We start from the raw sequence: 20,686 nt of genomic DNA, 5'->3' as shown, positions 1-20,686 counted from the left end.
CTTCCTTTGCTACGGCGGTCAAGTTGCTTTCACGGTGGATATTTGCCTCCGGAGCTCCAGCGGAAGCTCCCCCTCACTGTGCCCACACTGCTCGCTCATGCTGCGGGGAGATTGCAGGAGAGGTGCCGCGCTCAACACTGCTTTATGCTTAGGGACCGTCAATAAATTACATTGTCTTGAAATATGCAAATGAGGCCGGAAGTCAACCAGCCGTTCTGTCATTGGCCAAATATTAAATGTGTTGAAGAAAGTTGGACAGAGGCGGATCTGATTGGCTTAGAAAGTTGGAGATGTTGGAATAAGGCACGCTGATTGGTTCATATCACCCCGGTGTTGAACATATTGACGGACTATCAGCGCCCAAAAGTCTGTGACTGGTGAATTTATAATATGACATGTGTTTTTGCAGCCGGGTAAGATGGCAAAAACAGCCCAAAGATGGATAAATATTAGTCATGTTAGGGTAAAGTGAACTGAAAGTGAAATAAAAACCATTTCCTTTTTTTTTTTGTTGCAAGAAATGAGAAACAGCGCCCTCTGGCGTGAGTGTAAAAGCTTACAGCACCTGGTATTCCCAGGCGGTCTCCCATCCAAGTACTAACCAGGCCCGACCCTGCTTAGCTTCCGAGATCGGACGAGATCGGGCGTGTTCAGGGTAGTATGGCCGTAAGCCGAAAGCCCAGGTAAAACCAACCTTTTTAAATGGAACTCTTACAGACTTGGTGGGAGGAAATGACTATTTATCTCAGAGCCTGGCGCGCATGCGTACACTAATGTGGATTTTCTGGCTGTGTGATTGTTGTCTTCCTTTGCTACGGCGGTCAAGTTGCTTTCACGGTGGATATTTCCCTCCGTATATATCTTTTACATCAAACACTGAGTAATCTTAAAAGAAGGTCAAATAAATAGTTCTACCTCCGTAATAACGTGCACACCCATTCTTTCCTAGTTATATCATTTATATCATTTTTTATTATAATATACACTTTTTTTTTTTTTTAAATAGGATTTTATAAAAAAACAAAAACATTTGGATAATAAAAATCATGCTTTCTTTTCAAAAGATTCCTGGTGATGTGACCTAAAATCCCCAATTCACTTGATATTTGAAGTGCTTTTCTCTAGTGTCATTCACGCCTTTTTGTTTTAAAATTTAAGTTTAATTTGTCAAAACGTGGACTATGGGGGGTTTGTTTTCCCGAGATGCAAGAAAAGTTGGATCGGACATGGCGTGAAGGTAAGGACATTATTTATTTCAACACTAACAAAAAGAACAAACTTAAAGGCGCGCACAAGGCGGAGGTACAAACTTGGCTTTGAAAACAATAAACTAGCACTTGGGTAAAAGCTATGGACATGTAAACGAAAACACTTACTGTGACATGAAAATAGACAAAACTCACTTGGCATGGAACTGTGGTAGCATGGGTAACATGGGTAGCAGAAGTCAAGGGTAGCATGAGTAGTACAGAAGTAGCAAGGGTAATGTCGCCAGACAGACTAACTGAAAAGGACCGGCTTGAATACTAGTGACATGATTGATGACAGGTGTGTGAGTCCGAACGTGAAAACAGGTGCAACTAATGGGTTGACATGGTAACAAAGACAATGGAGCGTAAACAGAAACTAAAAGAGTCCAAAAACCAAACAGAACCTAGCCAAACAAAAACATGATCAACAGACATGACATAATTGGAGGGACAAGCGGTAGAAAACGGATGGATGGATGGCGAAATCCCCTCCTCAGTGGTAAGCAAGATGGACGGGCTGGCAAATTCGTTCATCAGAAAGTGGCTGGGACTACCAAGGTGCCTCTCAGACGTAGGCCTCTTTGGTAGGAACTCGCTTCAACTACCACTGCGATCCATCAGTCTGGGATACAAGCAAGAGAAGGCTCGGCTGGTGCTGGAGCTGAGGGAATCCACTGACCAGCTGGTGAGAGCAGCGGGCACCCAGATAAGAACAGGAAGAAAGTGGAAAGCCCAAGTAGAGGTCGACACGGCAATCTGCAGGCTGAAGCACCGTGAAGTGGTCGGCAGAGTTCAGGAAGGTCGAGCAGGCCTTGGGAGTGGCGAGGCTCCCTTGTTCTGGTCAAAGGCTTCCAAAAAAGATCGCAGAGCCATGGTGGTGGCAGAAGTGGCAAGAACTGAGCAGGAACGCCTAAACATCAAAGCGGTGTCCCAGGGCCAGCAAGGTCATTGGACATCATGGGAAGGTCTCACAGACAGGTCTATGTCCTGGTCTGACCTGTGGAAGATCCCCCAAGCCAGGCTCAGCTTCCTGATCAGAGCAACGTACGACACCTTGCCTTGTCCCCGAAACCTCCACCAGTGGTTTGGTGCCGAAGAGACCTGTCCCCTCTGCAACACCATCAATGCAAGCCTCCAGCACATCCTGTCAGGCTGCATGACAGCGTTGTCGCAGGGCCGCTACAGATGGCGACACGACCAAGTCTTGAGGAAGCTGGCAGAGGTGTCAGAGACCTGCAGAAAGGAGGCGAATAGCAGACCTTCCGCTCCAGCCAGACATCCAATCCAGTTCGCGAGGGCTGGTGAGGGTGCCAAACCCCCCCGCCAGAGAGCTACAGCGAGACTCCTCTCACCAGGAAATGAGTGGAGCATGAGGGTCGACCTGGGGAAGCAGCTCCAGTTCCCCAGGGAGGTCGTCGAAACATCACTACGACCAGACCTGGTCTTCTGGTCAGAGGCTCGCAGGACGGTTCTTCTGGTCGAGCTCACTGTCCCATGGGAGGGAGGGTTGTTGGCTGCTTATGAGCGGAAGCGAGCCAAGTACTCTGACCTGGCAGCAGAGTGCAGGGAGGCTGGCTGGAAAGCTGTCATCTGACCTGTGGAAGTGGGGTGTAGGGGCTTTGTGGGTTCCTCAACTGCTCGCCTACTCTGAGACATTGGATGCACAGGAGCGGGACATCGGAAAGCCATGAAAGAGCTGGCAGAGGAGGCGGACAAAGGCAGCTTCTGGCTGTGGCTAAGGAGGAAGAATAAGAGTTGGGGTGCAAACACCTAGGGCATCAGCAGGGGGTGGCAGGGAGATATCCCTGCCATCGCTCCGCCACCATGAGACGTTCTGGGGTTAAAGGAGCGAAACGTTAATGAACGGTGGTCCCCAGCTGATGACCCGTTTATGCCCACAGAGGTGTTCAGTGGGGTGTCACAGCACACCTGTCAAAAGGCACTGGAGGAGGTGCGTCAGGCAGCAATGCCCAGCAGGAATTCCATCACCTGTATCTTGATATAGGGACCGTCAATAAATTACATTGTCTTGAAATAGGCAAATGAGGCCGGAAGTCAACCAGCCGTTCTGTCATTGGCCAAATATTAAATGTGTTGAAGAAAGTTGGACAGAGGCGGATCTGATTGGCTTAGAAAGTTGGAGATGTTGGAATAAGGCACGCATTGGTTCACATCACCCCGGTGTTGAACATATTGACGGACTATCAGCGCTCAAAAGTCCGTGACTGGTGAATTTATAATATGACATGTGTTTTTGTAGCCGGGTAAGATGGCAAAAACAGCCCAAAGATGGATAAATATTAGTCATGTTAGGGTAAATTGAACTGAAAGTGAAATAAAAACCATTTCCTTTTTTTTTTGCAGCAAGTGAGAAACAGCGCCCTCTGGCGTGAGTGTAAAAGCTTACAGCACCTGGTATTCCCAGGCGGTCTCCCATCCAAGTACTAACCAGGCCCGACCCTGCTTAGCTTCCGAGATCGGACGAGATCGGGCGTGTTCAGGGTAGTATGGCCGTAAGCCGAAAGACGAGGTAAAACCAACCTTTTTAAATGGAACTCTTACTCTCTTTTTAAATTGAAATTTACTATTTATATTCGAGCGTGGCGCACATGCGTACACTAAAATGTTTTTTCTGGCTGTGTGATTGTTGTCTTCCTTTGCTACGGCGGTCAAGTTGCTTTCACGGTGGATATTTGCCTCCGGAGCTCCAGCGGAAGCTCCCCCTCACTGTGCCCACACTGCTCGCTCATGCTGCGGGGAGATTGCAGGAGAGGTGCCGCGCTCAACACTGCTTTATGCTTAGGGACCGTCAATAAATTACATTGTCTTGAAATATGCAAATGAGGCCGGAAGTCAACCAGCCGTTCTGTCATTGGCCAAATATTAAATGTGTTGAAGAAAGTTGGACAGAGGCGGATCTGATTGGCTTAGAAAGTTGGAGATGTTGGAATAAGGCACGCTGATTGGTTCATATCACCCCGGTGTTGAACATATTGACGGACTATCAGCGCCCAAAAGTCTGTGACTGGTGAATTTATAATATGACATGTGTTTTTGCAGCCGGGTAAGATGGCAAAAACAGCCCAAAGATGGATAAATATTAGTCATGTTAGGGTAAAGTGAACTGAAAGTGAAATAAAAACCATTTCCTTTTTTTTTTTGTTGCAAGAAATGAGAAACAGCGCCCTCTGGCGTGAGTGTAAAAGCTTACAGCACCTGGTATTCCCAGGCGGTCTCCCATCCAAGTACTAACCAGGCCCGACCCTGCTTAGCTTCCGAGATCGGACGAGATCGGGCGTGTTCAGGGTAGTATGGCCGTAAGCCGAAAGCCCAGGTAAAACCAACCTTTTTAAATGGAACTCTTACAGACTTGGTGGGAGGAAATGACTATTTATCTCAGAGCCTGGCGCGCATGCGTACACTAATGTGGATTTTCTGGCTGTGTGATTGTTGTCTTCCTTTGCTACGGCGGTCAAGTTGCTTTCACGGTGGATATTTCCCTCCGTATATATCTTTTACATCAAACACTGAGTAATCTTAAAAGAAGGTCAAATAAATAGTTCTACCTCCGTAATAACGTGCACACCCATTCTTTCCTAGTTATATCATTTATATCATTTTTTATTATAATATACACTTTTTTTTTTTTTTAAATAGGATTTTATAAAAAAACAAAAACATTTGGATAATAAAAATCATGCTTTCTTTTCAAAAGATTCCTGGTGATGTGACCTAAAATCCCCAATTCACTTGATATTTGAAGTGCTTTTCTCTAGTGTCATTCACGCCTTTTTGTTTTAAAATTTAAGTTTAATTTGTCAAAACGTGGACTATGGGGGGTTTGTTTTCCCGAGATGCAAGAAAAGTTGGATCGGACATGGCGTGAAGGTAAGGACATTATTTATTTCAACACTAACAAAAAGAACAAACTTAAAGGCGCGCACAAGGCGGAGGTACAAACTTGGCTTTGAAAACAATAAACTAGCACTTGGGTAAAAGCTATGGACATGTAAACGAAAACACTTACTGTGACATGAAAATAGACAAAACTCACTTGGCATGGAACTGTGGTAGCATGGGTAACATGGGTAGCAGAAGTCAAGGGTAGCATGAGTAGTACAGAAGTAGCAAGGGTAATGTCGCCAGACAGACTAACTGAAAAGGACCGGCTTGAATACTAGTGACATGATTGATGACAGGTGTGTGAGTCCGAACGTGAAAACAGGTGCAACTAATGGGTTGACATGGTAACAAAGACAATGGAGCGTAAACAGAAACTAAAAGAGTCCAAAAACCAAACAGAACCTAGCCAAACAAAAACATGATCAACAGACATGACATAATTGGAGGGACAAGCGGTAGAAAACGGATGGATGGATGGCGAAATCCCCTCCTCAGTGGTAAGCAAGATGGACGGGCTGGCAAATTCGTTCATCAGAAAGTGGCTGGGACTACCAAGGTGCCTCTCAGACGTAGGCCTCTTTGGTAGGAACTCGCTTCAACTACCACTGCGATCCATCAGTCTGGGATACAAGCAAGAGAAGGCTCGGCTGGTGCTGGAGCTGAGGGAATCCACTGACCAGCTGGTGAGAGCAGCGGGCACCCAGATAAGAACAGGAAGAAAGTGGAAAGCCCAAGTAGAGGTCGACACGGCAATCTGCAGGCTGAAGCACCGTGAAGTGGTCGGCAGAGTTCAGGAAGGTCGAGCAGGCCTTGGGAGTGGCGAGGCTCCCTTGTTCTGGTCAAAGGCTTCCAAAAAAGATCGCAGAGCCATGGTGGTGGCAGAAGTGGCAAGAACTGAGCAGGAACGCCTAAACATCAAAGCGGTGTCCCAGGGCCAGCAAGGTCATTGGACATCATGGGAAGGTCTCACAGACAGGTCTATGTCCTGGTCTGACCTGTGGAAGATCCCCCAAGCCAGGCTCAGCTTCCTGATCAGAGCAACGTACGACACCTTGCCTTGTCCCCGAAACCTCCACCAGTGGTTTGGTGCCGAAGAGACCTGTCCCCTCTGCAACACCATCAATGCAAGCCTCCAGCACATCCTGTCAGGCTGCATGACAGCGTTGTCGCAGGGCCGCTACAGATGGCGACACGACCAAGTCTTGAGGAAGCTGGCAGAGGTGTCAGAGACCTGCAGAAAGGAGGCGAATAGCAGACCTTCCGCTCCAGCCAGACATCCAATCCAGTTCGCGAGGGCTGGTGAGGGTGCCAAACCCCCCCGCCAGAGAGCTACAGCGAGACTCCTCTCACCAGGAAATGAGTGGAGCATGAGGGTCGACCTGGGGAAGCAGCTCCAGTTCCCCAGGGAGGTCGTCGAAACATCACTACGACCAGACCTGGTCTTCTGGTCAGAGGCTCGCAGGACGGTTCTTCTGGTCGAGCTCACTGTCCCATGGGAGGGAGGGTTGTTGGCTGCTTATGAGCGGAAGCGAGCCAAGTACTCTGACCTGGCAGCAGAGTGCAGGGAGGCTGGCTGGAAAGCTGTCATCTGACCTGTGGAAGTGGGGTGTAGGGGCTTTGTGGGTTCCTCAACTGCTCGCCTACTCTGAGACATTGGATGCACAGGAGCGGGACATCGGAAAGCCATGAAAGAGCTGGCAGAGGAGGCGGACAAAGGCAGCTTCTGGCTGTGGCTAAGGAGGAAGAATAAGAGTTGGGGTGCAAACACCTAGGGCATCAGCAGGGGGTGGCAGGGAGATATCCCTGCCATCGCTCCGCCACCATGAGACGTTCTGGGGTTAAAGGAGCGAAACGTTAATGAACGGTGGTCCCCAGCTGATGACCCGTTTATGCCCACAGAGGTGTTCAGTGGGGTGTCACAGCACACCTGTCAAAAGGCACTGGAGGAGGTGCGTCAGGCAGCAATGCCCAGCAGGAATTCCATCACCTGTATCTTGATATAGGGACCGTCAATAAATTACATTGTCTTGAAATAGGCAAATGAGGCCGGAAGTCAACCAGCCGTTCTGTCATTGGCCAAATATTAAATGTGTTGAAGAAAGTTGGACAGAGGCGGATCTGATTGGCTTAGAAAGTTGGAGATGTTGGAATAAGGCACGCATTGGTTCACATCACCCCGGTGTTGAACATATTGACGGACTATCAGCGCTCAAAAGTCCGTGACTGGTGAATTTATAATATGACATGTGTTTTTGTAGCTGGGTAAGATGGCAAAAACAGCCCAAAGATGGATAAATATTAGTCATGTTAGGGTAAATTGAACTGAAAGTGAAATAAAAACCATTTCCTTTTTTTTTTGCAGCAAGTGAGAAACAGCGCCCTCTGGCGTGAGTGTAAAAGCTTACAGCACCTGGTATTCCCAGGCGGTCTCCCATCCAAGTACTAACCAGGCCCGACCCTGCTTAGCTTCCGAGATCGGACGAGATCGGGCGTGTTCAGGGTAGTATGGCCGTAAGCCGAAAGACCAGGTAAAACCAACCTTTTTAAATGTAACTCTTACAGACTTGGTGGGAGGAAATGACTATTTATCTCAGAGCCTGGCGCGCATGCGTACACTAATGTGGATTTTCTGGCTGTGTGATTGTTGTCTTCCTTTGCTACGGCGGTCAAGTTGCTTTCACGGTGGATGTTTCCCTCCGTATATCTTCTACATCAAACACTGAGTAATCTTAAAAGAAGGTCAAATAAATAGTTCTACCTCCGTAATAACGTGCACACCCATTCTTTCCTAGTTATATCATTTATATCATTTTTTATTATAATATACACTCTTTTTTTTGAAAAAAAATAGGATTTTATAAAAAAACAAAAACATTTGGATAATAAAAATCATGGTTTCTTTTCAAAAGATTCCTGGTCATGTGACCTAAAATCCCCAATTCACTTGATATTTGAAGTGCTTTTCTCTAGTGTCATTCACGCCGCTTTGTTTTAAAATTTAAGTTTAATTCGTCAAAACGTGGACTATGGGGGGTTTGTTTTCCCGAGATGCAAGAAAAGTTGGATCGGACATGGCGTGAAGGTAAGGACATTATTTATTTCAACACTAACAAAAAGAACAAACTTAAAGGCGCGCACAAGGCGGAGGTACAAACTTGGCTTTGAAAACAATAAACTAGCACTTGGGTAAAAGCTATGGACATGTAAACGAAAACACTTACTGTGACATGAAAATAGACAAAACTCACTTGGCATGGAACTGTGGTAGCATGGGTAGCAGAAGTCAAGGGTAGCATGAGTAGTACAGAAGTAGCAAGGGTAATGTCGCCAGACGGACTAACTGAAAAGGACCGGCTTAAATACTAGTGACATGATTGATGACAGGTGTGTGAGTCCGAACGTGAAAACAGGTGCAACTAATGGGTTGACATGGTAACAAAGACAATGGAGCGTAAACAGAAACTAAAAGAGTCCAAAAACCAAACAGAACCTAGCCAAACAAAAACATGATCAACAGACATGACATAATTGGAGGGACAAGCGGTAGAAAACGGATGGATGGATGGCGAAATCCCCTCCTCAGTGGTAAGCAAGATGGACGGGCTGGCAAACTCGTTCCTCAGAAAGTGGCTGGGACTACCAAGGTGCCTCTCAGACGTAGGCCTCTTTGGTAGGAACTCGCTTCAACTACCACTGCGATCCATCAGCCTGGGATACAAGCAAGAGAAGGCTCGGCTGGTGCTGGAGCTGAGGGAATCCACTGACCAGCTGGTGAGAGCAGCGGGCACCCAGATAAGAACAGGAAGAAAGTGGAAAGCTCAAGAAGAGGTCGACACGGCAATCTGCAGGCTGAAGCACCGTGAAGTGGTCGGCAGAGTTCAGGAAGGTCGAGCAGGCCTTGGGAGTGGCGAGGCTCCCTTGTTCTGGTCAAAGGCTTCCAAAAAAGACCGGAGAGCCATGGTGGTGGCAGAAGTGGCAAGAACTGAGCAGGAACGCCTAAACATCAAAGCGGTGTCCCAGGGCCAGCAAGGTCATTGGACATCATGGGAAGGTCTCACAGACAGGTCTATGTCCTGGTCTGACCTGTGGAAGATCCCCCAAGCCAGGCTCAGCTTCCTGATCAGAGCAACGTACGACACCTTGCCTTGTCCCCGAAACCTCCACCAGTGGTTTGGTGCCGAAGAAACCTGTCCCCTCTGCAACACCATCAATGCAAGCCTCCAGCACATCCTGTCAGGCTGCATGACAGCGTTGTCGCAGGGCCGCTACAGATGGCGACACGACCAAGTCTTGAGGAAGCTGGCAGAGGTGTCAGAGACCTGCAGAAAGGAGGCGAATAGCAGACCTTCCGCTCCAGCCAGACATCCAATCCAGTTCGCGAGGGCTGGTGAGGGTGCCAAACCCCCCCGCCAGAGAGCTACAGCGAGACTCCTCTCACCAGGAAATGAGTGGTGCATGAGGGTCGACCTGGGGAAGCAGCTCCAGTTCCCCAGGGAGGTTGTCGAAACATCACTACGACCAGACCTGGTCTTCTGGTCAGAGGCTCGCAGGACGGTTCTTCTGGTCGAGCTCACTGTCCCATGGGAGGGAGGGTTGTTGGCTGCTTATGAGCGGAAGCGAGCCAAGTACTCGGACCTGGCAGCAGAGTGCAGGGAGGCTGGCTGGAAAGCTGTCATCTGCCCTGTGGAAGTGGGGTGTAGGGGCTTTGTGGGTTCCTCAACTGCTCGCCTACTCCGAGACATTGGATGTACAGGAGCGGGACATCGGAAAGCCATGAAAGAGCTGGCAGAGGAGGCGGACAAAGGCAGCTTCTGGCTGTGGCTAAGGAGGAAGAATAAGAGTTGGGGTGCAAACACCTAGGGCATCAGCAGGGGGTGGCAGGGAGATATCCCTGCCATCGCTCTGCCACCATGAGACGTTCTGGGGTTAAAGGAGCGAAACGTTAATGAATGGTGGTCCCCAGCTGATGACCCGTTTATGCCCACAGAGGTGTTCAGTGGGGTGTCACAGCACACCTGTCAAAAGGCACTGGAGGAGGTGCGTCAGGCAGCAATGCCCAGCAGGAATTCCATCAGCTGTATCTTGATATAGGGACCGTCAATAAATTACATTGTCTTGAAATAGGCAAATGAGGCCGGAAGTCAACCAGCCGTTCTGTCATTGGCCAAATATTAAATGTGTTGAAGAAAGTTGGACAGAGGCGGATCTGATTGGCTTAGAAAGTTGGAGATGTTGGAATAAGGCACGCTGATTGGTGTTGAACATATTGACGGACTATCAGCGCTCAAAAGTCCGTGACTGGTGAATTTATAATATGACATGTGTTTTTGTAGCCGGGTAAGGTGGCAAAAACAGCCCAAAGATGGATAAATATTAGTCATGTTAGGGTAAATTGAACTGAAAATGAAATAAAAACCATTTCCCTTTTTTTTGTTGCAGCAAGTGAGAAACAGCGCCCTCTGAAGTGAGTGTAAAAGCTTACAGCACCCGGTATTCCCAGGCGGTCTCCCATCCAAGTACTAACCAGGCCCGACCCTGCTTAGCTTCCGAGATCGGACGAGATCGGGCGTGTTCAGGGTAGTATGGCCGTAAGCCAAAAGACAAGGTAAAACCAACCTTTTTAAATGGAACTCTTACTCTCTTTTTAAATTGAAATTTACTATTTATATTCGAGCCTGCCGCACATGCGTACACTAATATGTTTTTTCTGGCTGTGTGATTGTTGTCTTCCTTTGCTACGGCGGTCAACTTGCTCTCACGGTGGATATTTGCCTCTGGAGCTCCAGCAGAAGCTCCCTCTCACTGTGCCCACACTGCTCTCTCATGCTGCGGGGAGATTGCAGGAGAGGTGCCGCGCTCAACACTGCTTTATGCTTAGGGACCGTCAATAAATTACATTGTCTTGAAATATGCAAATGAGGCCGGAGGTCAACCAGCCGTTCTGTCATTGGCCAAATATTAAATGTGTTGAAGAAAGTTGGACAGAGGCGGATCTGATTGGCTTAGAAAGTTGGAGATGTTGGAATAATGCACGCTGATTGGTTCATATCACCCCGGTGTTGAACATATTGACGGACTATCAGCGCTCAAAAGTCCGTGACTGGTGAATTTATAATATGACATGTGTTTTTGTAGCCGGGTAAGGTGGCAAAAACAGTCCAAAGATGGATAAATATTAGTCACGTTAGGGTGAATTGAACTGAAAGTGAAATAAAAACCATTTCCTTTTTTTGTTGTTGCAGCAAGTGAGAAACAGCGCCCTCTGGCGTGAGTGTAAAAGCTTACAGCACCTGGTATTCCCAGGCGGTCTCCCATCCAAGTACTAACCAGGCCCGACCCTGCTTAGCTTCCGAGATCGGACGAGATCGGGCATGTTCAGGGTAGTATGGCCGTAAGCCAAAAGACAAGGTAAAACCAACCTTTTTAAATGGAACTCTTACTCTCTTTTTAAATTGAAATTTACTATTTATATTCGAGCCTGGCGCACATGCGTACACTAATATGTTTTTTCTGGCTGTGTGATTGTTGTCTTCCTTTGCTACGGCGGTCAACTTGCTTTCACGGTGGATATTTGCCTCCGGAGCTCCAGCAGAAGCTCCCTCTCACTGTGCCCACACTGCTCTCTCATGCTGCGGGGAGATTGCAGGAGAGGTGCCGCGCTCAACACTGCTTTATGCTTAGGGACCGTCAATAAATTACATTGTCTTGAAATATGCAAATGAGGCCGGAAGTCAACCAGCCGTTCTGTCATTGGCCAAATATTAAATGTGTTGAAGAAAGTTGGACAGAGGCGGATCTGATTGGCTTAGAAAGTTGGAGATGTTGGAATAAGGCACGCTGATTGGTTCATATCACCCCGGTGTTGAACATATTGACGGACTATCAGCGCTCAAAAGTCCGTGACTGGTGAATTTATAATATGACATGTGTTTTTGTAGCCGGGTAAGGTGGCAAAAACAGCCCAAAGATGGATAAATATTAGTCACGTTAGGGTAAATTGAACTGAAAGTGAAATAAAAACCATTTCCTTTTTTTTTGTTGCAGCAAGTGAGAAACAGTGCCCTCTGGCGTGAGTGTAAAAGCTTACAGCACCTGGTATTCCCAGGCGGTCTCCCATCCAAGTACTAACCAGGCCCGACCCTGCTTAGCTTCCGAGATCGGACGAGATCGGGCATGTTCAGGGTAGTATGGCCGTAAGCCAAAAGACAGGGTAAAACCAACCTTTTTAAATGGAACTCTTACTCTCTTTTTAAATTGAAATTTACTATTTATATTTGAGCCTGGCGCACATGCGTACACTAATATGTTTTTTCTGGCTGTGTGATTGTTGTCTTCCTTTGCTACGGCGGTCAACTTGCTCTCACGGTGGATATTTGCCTCTGGAGCTCCAGCAGAAGCTCCCTCTCACTGTGCCCACACTGCTCTCTCATGCTGCGGGGAGATTGCAGGAGAGGTGCCGCGCTCAACACTGCTTTATGCTTAGGGACCGTCAATAAATTACATTGTCTTGAAATATGCAAATGAGGCCGGAGGTCAACCAGCCGTTCTGTCATTGGCCAAATATTAAATGTGTTGAAGAAAGTTGGACAGAGGCGGATCTGATTGGCTTAGAAAGTTGGAGATGTTGGAATAATGCACGCTGATTGGTTCATATCACCCCGGTGTTGAACATATTGACGGACTATCAGCGCTCAAAAGTCCGTGACTGGTGAATTTATAATATGACATGTGTTTTTGTAGCCGGGTAAGGTGGCAAAAACAGTCCAAAGATGGATAAATATTAGTCACGTTAGGGTGAATTGAACTGAAAGTGAAATAAAAACCATTTCCTTTTTTTGTTGTTGCAGCAAGTGAGAAACAGCGCCCTCTGGCGTGAGTGTAAAAGCTTACAGCACCTGGTATTCCCAGGCGGTCTCCCATCCAAGTACTAACCAGGCCCGACCCTGCTTAGCTTCCGAGATCGGACGAGATCGGGCATGTTCAGGGTAGTATGGCCGTAAGCCAAAAGACAAGGTAAAACCAACCTTTTTAAATGGAACTCTTACTCTCTTTTTAAATTGAAATTTACTATTTATATTCGAGCCTGGCGCACATGCGTACACTAATATGTTTTTTCTGGCTGTGTGATTGTTGTCTTCCTTTGCTACGGCGGTCAACTTGCTTTCACGGTGGATATTTGCCTCCGGAGCTCCAGCAGAAGCTCCCTCTCACTGTGCCCACACTGCTCTCTCATGCTGCGGGGAGATTGCAGGAGAGGTGCCGCGCTCAACACTGCTTTATGCTTAGGGACCGTCAATAAATTACATTGTCTTGAAATATGCAAATGAGGCCGGAAGTCAACCAGCCGTTCTGTCATTGGCCAAATATTAAATGTGTTGAAGAAAGTTGGACAGAGGCGGATCTGATTGGCTTAGAAAGTTGGAGATGTTGGAATAAGGCACGCTGATTGGTTCATATCACCCCGGTGTTGAACATATTGACGGACTATCAGCGCTCAAAAGTCCGTGACTGGTGAATTTATAATATGACATGTGTTTTTGTAGCCGGGTAAGGTGGCAAAAACAGCCCAAAGATGGATAAATATTAGTCACGTTAGGGTAAATTGAACTGAAAGTGAAATAAAAACCATTTCCTTTTTTTTTGTTGCAGCAAGTGAGAAACAGTGCCCTCTGGCGTGAGTGTAAAAGCTTACAGCACCTGGTATTCCCAGGCGGTCTCCCATCCAAGTACTAACCAGGCCCGACCCTGCTTAGCTTCCGAGATCGGACGAGATCGGGCATGTTCAGGGTAGTATGGCCGTAAGCCAAAAGACAGGGTAAAACCAACCTTTTTAAATGGAACTCTTACTCTCTTTTTAAATTGAAATTTACTATTTATATTTGAGCCTGGCGCACATGCGTACACTAATATGTTTTTTCTGGCTGTGTGATTGTTGTCTTCCTTTGCTACGGCGGTCAAGTTGCTTTCACGGTGGATATTTGCCTCCGGAGCTCCAGCGGAAGCTCCCCCTCACTGTGCCCACACTGCTCTCTCATGCTGCGGGGAGATTGCAGGAGAGGTGCCGCGCTCAACACTGCTTTATGCTTAGGGACCGTCAATAAATTACATTGTCTTGAAATATGCAAATGAGGCCGGAGGTCAACCAGCCGTTCTGTCATTGGCCAAATATTAAATGTGTTGAAGAAAGTTGGACAGAGGCGGATCTGATTGGCTTAGAAAGTTGGAGATGTTGGAATAATGCACGCTGATTGGTTCATATCACCCCGGTGTTGAACATATTGACGGACTATCAGCGCTCAAAAGTCCGTGACTGGTGAATTTATAATATGACATGTGTTTTTGTAGCCGGGTAAGGTGGCAAAAACAGTCCAAAGATGGATAAATATTAGTCACGTTAGGGTGAATTGAACTGAAAGTGAAATAAAAACCATTTCCTTTTTTTGTTGTTGCAGCAAGTGAGAAACAGCGCCCTCTGGCGTGAGTGTAAAAGCTTACAGCACCTGGTATTCCCAGGCGGTCTCCCATCCAAGTACTAACCAGGCCCGACCCTGCTTAGCTTCCGAGATCGGACGAGATCGGGCATGTTCAGGGTAGTATGGCCGTAAGCCAAAAGACAAGGTAAAACCAACCTTTTTAAATGGAACTCTTACTCTCTTTTTAAATTGAAATTTACTATTTATATTCGAGCCTGGCGCACATGCGTACACTAATATGTTTTTTCTGGCTGTGTGATTGTTGTCTTCCTTTGCTACGGCGGTCAACTTGCTTTCACGGTGGATATTTGCCTCCGGAGCTCCAGCAGAAGCTCCCTCTCACTGTGCCCACACTGCTCTCTCATGCTGCGGGGAGATTGCAGGAGAGGTGCCGCGCTCAACACTGCTTTATGCTTAGGGACCGTCAATAAATTACATTGTCTTGAAATATGCAAATGAGGCCGGAAGTCAACCAGCCGTTCTGTCATTGGCCAAATATTAAATGTGTTGAAGAAAGTTGGACAGAGGCGGATCTGATTGGCTTAGAAAGTTGGAGATGTTGGAATAAGGCACGCTGATTGGTTCATATCACCCCGGTGTTGAACATATTGACGGACTATCAGCGCTCAAAAGTCCGTGACTGGTGAATTTATAATATGACATGTGTTTTTGTAGCCGGGTAAGGTGGCAAAAACAGCCCAAAGATGGATAAATATTAGTCACGTTAGGGTAAATTGAACTGAAAGTGAAATAAAAACCATTTCCTTTTTTTTTGTTGCAGCAAGTGAGAAACAGTGCCCTCTGGCGTGAGTGTAAAAGCTTACAGCACCTGGTATTCCCAGGCGGTCTCCCATCCAAGTACTAACCAGGCCCGACCCTGCTTAGCTTCCGAGATCGGACGAGATCGGGCATGTTCAGGGTAGTATGGCCGTAAGCCAAAAGACAGGGTAAAACCAACCTTTTTAAATGGAACTCTTACTCTCTTTTTAAATTGAAATTTACTATTTATATTTGAGCCTGGCGCACATGCGTACACTAATATGTTTTTTCTGGCTGTGTGATTGTTGTCTTCCTTTGCTACGGCGGTCAAGTTGCTTTCACGGTGGATATTTGCCTCCGGAGCTCCAGCGGAAGCTCCCCCTCACTGTGCCCACACTGCTCTCTCATGCTGCGGGGAGATTGCAGGAGAGGTGCCGCGCTCAACACTGCTTTATGCTTAGGGACCGTCAATAAATTACATTGTCTTGAAATATGCAAATGAGGCCGGAAGTCAACCAGCCATTCTGTCATTGGCCAAATATTAAATGTGTTGAAGAAAGTTGGACAGAGGCGGATCTGATTGGCTTAGAAAGTTGGAGATGTTGGAATAAGGCACGCTGATTGGTTCATATCACCCCGGTGTTAAACATATTGACGGACTATCAGCGCTCAAAAGTCCGTGACTGGTGAATTTATAATATGACATGTGTTTTTGTAGCCGGGTAAGGTGGCAAAAACAGCCCAAAGATGGATAAATATTAGTCACGTTAGGGTAAATTGAACTGAAAGTGAAATAAAAACCATTTCCTTTTTTTTTGTTGCAGCAAGTGAGAAACAGTGCCCTCTGGCGTGAGTGTAAAAGCTTACAGCACCTGGTATTCCCAGGCGGTCTCCCATCCAAGTACTAACCAGGCCCGACCCTGCTTAGCTTCCGAGATCGGACGAGATCGGGCATGTTCAGGGTAGTATGGCCGTAAGCCAAAAGACAGGGTAAAACCAACCTTTTTAAATGGAACTCTTACTCTCTTTTTAAATTGAAATTTACTATTTATATTTGAGCCTGGCGCACATGCGTACACTAATATGTTTTTTCTGGCTGTGTGATTGTTGTCTTCCTTTGCTACGGCGGTCAACTTGCTCTCACGGTGGATATTTGCCTCTGGAGCTCCAGCAGAAGCTCCCTCTCACTGTGCCCACACTGCTCTCTCATGCTGCGGGGAGATTGCAGGAGAGGTGCCGCGCTCAACACTGCTTTATGCTTAGGGACCGTCAATAAATTACATTGTCTTGAAATATGCAAATGAGGCCGGAGGTCAACCAGCCGTTCTGTCATTGGCCAAATATTAAATGTGTTGAAGAAAGTTGGACAGAGGCGGATCTGATTGGCTTAGAAAGTTGGAGATGTTGGAATAATGCACGCTGATTGGTTCATATCACCCCGGTGTTGAACATATTGACGGACTATCAGCGCTCAAAAGTCCGTGACTGGTGAATTTATAATATGACATGTGTTTTTGTAGCCGGGTAAGGTGGCAAAAACAGTCCAAAGATGGATAAATATTAGTCACGTTAGGGTGAATTGAACTGAAAGTGAAATAAAAACCATTTCCTTTTTTTGTTGTTGCAGCAAGTGAGAAACAGCGCCCTCTGGCGTGAGTGTAAAAGCTTACAGCACCTGGTATTCCCAGGCGGTCTCCCATCCAAGTACTAACCAGGCCCGACCCTGCTTAGCTTCCGAGATCGGACGAGATCGGGCATGTTCAGGGTAGTATGGCCGTAAGCCAAAAGACAAGGTAAAACCAACCTTTTTAAATGGAACTCTTACTCTCTTTTTAAATTGAAATTTACTATTTATATTCGAGCCTGGCGCACATGCGTACACTAATATGTTTTTTCTGGCTGTGTGATTGTTGTCTTCCTTTGCTACGGCGGTCAACTTGCTTTCACGGTGGATATTTGCCTCCGGAGCTCCAGCAGAAGCTCCCTCTCACTGTGCCCACACTGCTCTCTCATGCTGCGGGGAGATTGCAGGAGAGGTGCCGCGCTCAACACTGCTTTATGCTTAGGGACCGTCAATAAATTACATTGTCTTGAAATATGCAAATGAGGCCGGAAGTCAACCAGCCGTTCTGTCATTGGCCAAATATTAAATGTGTTGAAGAAAGTTGGACAGAGGCGGATCTGATTGGCTTAGAAAGTTGGAGATGTTGGAATAAGGCACGCTGATTGGTTCATATCACCCCGGTGTTGAACATATTGACGGACTATCAGCGCTCAAAAGTCCGTGACTGGTGAATTTATAATATGACATGTGTTTTTGTAGCCGGGTAAGGTGGCAAAAACAGCCCAAAGATGGATAAATATTAGTCACGTTAGGGTAAATTGAACTGAAAGTGAAATAAAAACCATTTCCTTTTTTTTTGTTGCAGCAAGTGAGAAACAGTGCCCTCTGGCGTGAGTGTAAAAGCTTACAGCACCTGGTATTCCCAGGCGGTCTCCCATCCAAGTACTAACCAGGCCCGACCCTGCTTAGCTTCCGAGATCGGACGAGATCGGGCATGTTCAGGGTAGTATGGCCGTAAGCCAAAAGACAGGGTAAAACCAACCTTTTTAAATGGAACTCTTACTCTCTTTTTAAATTGAAATTTACTATTTATATTTGAGCCTGGCGCACATGCGTACACTAATATGTTTTTTCTGGCTGTGTGATTGTTGTCTTCCTTTGCTACGGCGGTCAAGTTGCTTTCACGGTGGATATTTGCCTCCGGAGCTCCAGCGGAAGCTCCCCCTCACTGTGCCCACACTGCTCTCTCATGCTGCGGGGAGATTGCAGGAGAGGTGCCGCGCTCAACACTGCTTTATGCTTAGGGACCGTCAATAAATTACATTGTCTTGAAATATGCAAATGAGGCCGGAAGTCAACCAGCCATTCTGTCATTGGCCAAATATTAAATGTGTTGAAGAAAGTTGGACAGAGGCGGATCTGATTGGCTTAGAAAGTTGGAGATGTTGGAATAAGGCACGCTGATTGGTTCATATCACCCCGGTGTTAAACATATTGACGGACTATCAGCGCTCAAAAGTCCGTGACTGGTGAATTTATAATATGACATGTGTTTTTGTAGCCGGGTAAGATGGCAAAAACAGCCCAAAGATGGATAAATATTAGTCATGTTAGGGTAAAGTGAACTAAAAGTTAAATAAAAACCATTTCCTTTTTTTTTGTTGTTGCAAGAAATGAGAAACAGCGCCCTCTGGCGTGAGTGTAAAAGCTTACAGCACCTGGTATTCCCAGGCGGTCTCCCATCCAAGTACTAACCAGGCCCGACCCTGCTTAGCTTCCGAGATCGGACGAGATCGGGCGTGTTCAGGGTAGTATGGCCGTAAGCCGAAAGACGAGGTAAAACCAACCTTTTTCAATGGAACTCTTACAGACGGGGTGGGAGGAAATGACTATTTATCTCAGAGCCTGGCGCGCATGCGTACACTAATGTGGATTTTCTGGCTGTGTGATTGTTGTCTTCCTTTGCTACGGCGGTCAAGTTGCTTTCACGGTGGATATTTCCCTCCGTATATCTTCTGCATCAAAACACTGAGTAATCTTAAAAGAAGGTCAAATAAATAGTTCTACCTCCGTAATAACGTGCACACCCATTCTTTCCTAATTATATCATTTATATCATTTTTTATTATAATATACACTCTTTTTTTTTTTTAAATAGGATTTTATAAAAAAACAAAAACATTTGGATAATAAAAATCATGGTTTCTTTTCAAAAGATTCCTGGTCATGTGACCTAAAATCCCCAATTCACTTGATATTTGAAGTGCTTTTCTCTAGTGTCATTCACGCCGCTTTGTTTTAAAATTTAAGTTTAATTTGTCAAAACGTGGACTATGGGGGGTTTGTTTTCCCGAGATGCAAGAAAAGTTGGATCGGACATGGCGTGAAGGTAAGGACATTATTTATTTCAACACTAACAAAAAGAACAAACTTAAAGGCGCGCACAAGGCGGAGGTACAAACTTGGCTTTGAAAACAATAAACTAGCACTTGGGTAAAAGCTATGGACATGAAAACAAAAACACTTACTGTGACATGAAAATAGACAAAACTCACTTGGCATGGAACTGTGGTAGCATGGGTAGCAGAAGTCAAGGGTAGCATGAGTAGTACAGAAGTAGCAAGGGTAATGTCGCCAGACAGACTAACTGAAAAGGACCGGCTTAAATACTAGTGACATGATTGATGACAGGTGTGTGAGTCCGAACGTGAAAACAGGTGCAACTAATGGGTTGACATGGTAACAAAGACAATGGAGCGTAAACAGAAACTAAAAGAGTCCAAAAACCAAACAGAACCTAGCCAAACAAAAACATGATCAACAGACATGACATAATTGGAGGGACAAGCGGTAGAAAACGGATGGATGGATGGATTTTATATACATTTGTATTATTGAAAACCATGGTTTCTTTTCTAGCTCCCGCTACAACTACGAATATCCAACATAAAACCAAATTAACATTGATAATTATCTGTACAATATTTATCATGCACCCCTACTACTAACATAAAGCTGACAAGTATGCTTATTTTAAAGTTAAAGTTAAGTTAAAGTTAAAGTACCAATGATTGTCACACACACACTAGGTGTCGTGTAATTTGTCCTCTGCATTTGACCCATCCCCTTGATCACCCCCTGGGAGGTGAGGGGAGCAGTGGGCAGCAGCGTAGCCGCGCCCGGGAATAATTTTTGGTGATTTAACCCCCAATTCCAACCCTTGATGCTGAGTGCCAAGCAGGGAGGTAATGGGTCCCATTTTTATAGTCTTTGGTATGACCCGGCCGGGGTTTGGACTCACAACCTACCGATCTCAGGGCGAACACTCTAACCACTAAAGGAGCCATATGTAATAGTGTGGCCAGAAATGGTACTGCAATCACGGTCAAAATTCTGTAGTCCCCTCCCTCTCTCCCTGACTGAGGGTGTCAGATACGCAACCGAATCCAGCTCCATCGACTGGGCTACTCCAAGGAACTTCCAACTTCCACTGCCTCTTACAAGGGGTTGAGAGGTTACATCGATATTTTTTATCGCCACAAAATATTTTTTCCTTTTTTAAAATTTCATATTATGTTTATAAAATCAGGAAATACGTCCCTGGACACATTAGGACTTAAATTATGATCAATTATTGATCCTGTAACTACTTGGTATCGGCTTGATACCTACATTTGTGGTATCATCCAAAACTAATGTTAAGTATCAAACAACAGAAGAAAAAGTGATTATTACAT

General features: G+C 46.2%; 15 non-coding genes across 15 annotated transcripts; all 15 read right to left on the bottom strand.

Annotated features, from left to right (window-relative positions):
- Positions 1-553: 553 nt before the first annotated feature.
- On the bottom strand, positions 554-672 carry LOC133634337 (5S ribosomal RNA). Its single transcript, XR_009821960.1, has one exon. It is a non-coding gene; the product is annotated as a 5S ribosomal RNA (ribosomal RNA).
- A 2,978-nt stretch (positions 673-3,650) lies between these two features.
- On the bottom strand, positions 3,651-3,769 carry LOC133634336 (5S ribosomal RNA). Its single transcript, XR_009821959.1, has one exon. It is a non-coding gene; the product is annotated as a 5S ribosomal RNA (ribosomal RNA).
- A 685-nt stretch (positions 3,770-4,454) lies between these two features.
- On the bottom strand, positions 4,455-4,573 carry LOC133634335 (5S ribosomal RNA). Its single transcript, XR_009821958.1, has one exon. It is a non-coding gene; the product is annotated as a 5S ribosomal RNA (ribosomal RNA).
- A 2,978-nt stretch (positions 4,574-7,551) lies between these two features.
- On the bottom strand, positions 7,552-7,670 carry LOC133634334 (5S ribosomal RNA). The gene has a single exon (XR_009821957.1). It is a non-coding gene; the product is annotated as a 5S ribosomal RNA (ribosomal RNA).
- A 2,958-nt stretch (positions 7,671-10,628) lies between these two features.
- Positions 10,629-10,747, bottom strand: LOC133634347 (5S ribosomal RNA). The gene has a single exon (XR_009821970.1). It is a non-coding gene; the product is annotated as a 5S ribosomal RNA (ribosomal RNA).
- Positions 10,748-11,431: 684 nt separating this feature from the next.
- LOC133634291 (5S ribosomal RNA) lies at positions 11,432-11,550 on the bottom strand. Its single transcript, XR_009821921.1, has one exon. It is a non-coding gene; the product is annotated as a 5S ribosomal RNA (ribosomal RNA).
- A 683-nt stretch (positions 11,551-12,233) lies between these two features.
- On the bottom strand, positions 12,234-12,352 carry LOC133634290 (5S ribosomal RNA). The gene has a single exon (XR_009821920.1). It is a non-coding gene; the product is annotated as a 5S ribosomal RNA (ribosomal RNA).
- A 684-nt stretch (positions 12,353-13,036) lies between these two features.
- On the bottom strand, positions 13,037-13,155 carry LOC133634289 (5S ribosomal RNA). The gene has a single exon (XR_009821919.1). It is a non-coding gene; the product is annotated as a 5S ribosomal RNA (ribosomal RNA).
- A 683-nt stretch (positions 13,156-13,838) lies between these two features.
- On the bottom strand, positions 13,839-13,957 carry LOC133634288 (5S ribosomal RNA). The gene has a single exon (XR_009821918.1). It is a non-coding gene; the product is annotated as a 5S ribosomal RNA (ribosomal RNA).
- A 684-nt stretch (positions 13,958-14,641) lies between these two features.
- On the bottom strand, positions 14,642-14,760 carry LOC133634356 (5S ribosomal RNA). Its single transcript, XR_009821979.1, has one exon. It is a non-coding gene; the product is annotated as a 5S ribosomal RNA (ribosomal RNA).
- Positions 14,761-15,443: 683 nt separating this feature from the next.
- On the bottom strand, positions 15,444-15,562 carry LOC133634355 (5S ribosomal RNA). The gene has a single exon (XR_009821978.1). It is a non-coding gene; the product is annotated as a 5S ribosomal RNA (ribosomal RNA).
- Positions 15,563-16,245: 683 nt separating this feature from the next.
- On the bottom strand, positions 16,246-16,364 carry LOC133634354 (5S ribosomal RNA). The gene has a single exon (XR_009821977.1). It is a non-coding gene; the product is annotated as a 5S ribosomal RNA (ribosomal RNA).
- Positions 16,365-17,048: 684 nt separating this feature from the next.
- On the bottom strand, positions 17,049-17,167 carry LOC133634353 (5S ribosomal RNA). Its single transcript, XR_009821976.1, has one exon. It is a non-coding gene; the product is annotated as a 5S ribosomal RNA (ribosomal RNA).
- Positions 17,168-17,850: 683 nt separating this feature from the next.
- Positions 17,851-17,969, bottom strand: LOC133634352 (5S ribosomal RNA). The gene has a single exon (XR_009821975.1). It is a non-coding gene; the product is annotated as a 5S ribosomal RNA (ribosomal RNA).
- A 686-nt stretch (positions 17,970-18,655) lies between these two features.
- On the bottom strand, positions 18,656-18,774 carry LOC133634333 (5S ribosomal RNA). The gene has a single exon (XR_009821956.1). It is a non-coding gene; the product is annotated as a 5S ribosomal RNA (ribosomal RNA).
- Between the last annotated feature and the right edge of the window lie 1,912 nt (positions 18,775-20,686).

The sequence above is a fragment of the Entelurus aequoreus genome, linkage group LG18 (genome assembly GCF_033978785.1).
Source record: "Entelurus aequoreus isolate RoL-2023_Sb linkage group LG18, RoL_Eaeq_v1.1, whole genome shotgun sequence".
NCBI classification, from domain to species: Eukaryota; Metazoa; Chordata; class Actinopteri; order Syngnathiformes; family Syngnathidae; genus Entelurus; species Entelurus aequoreus.
This window is presented reverse-complemented; position numbering and strand designations above follow the sequence as displayed.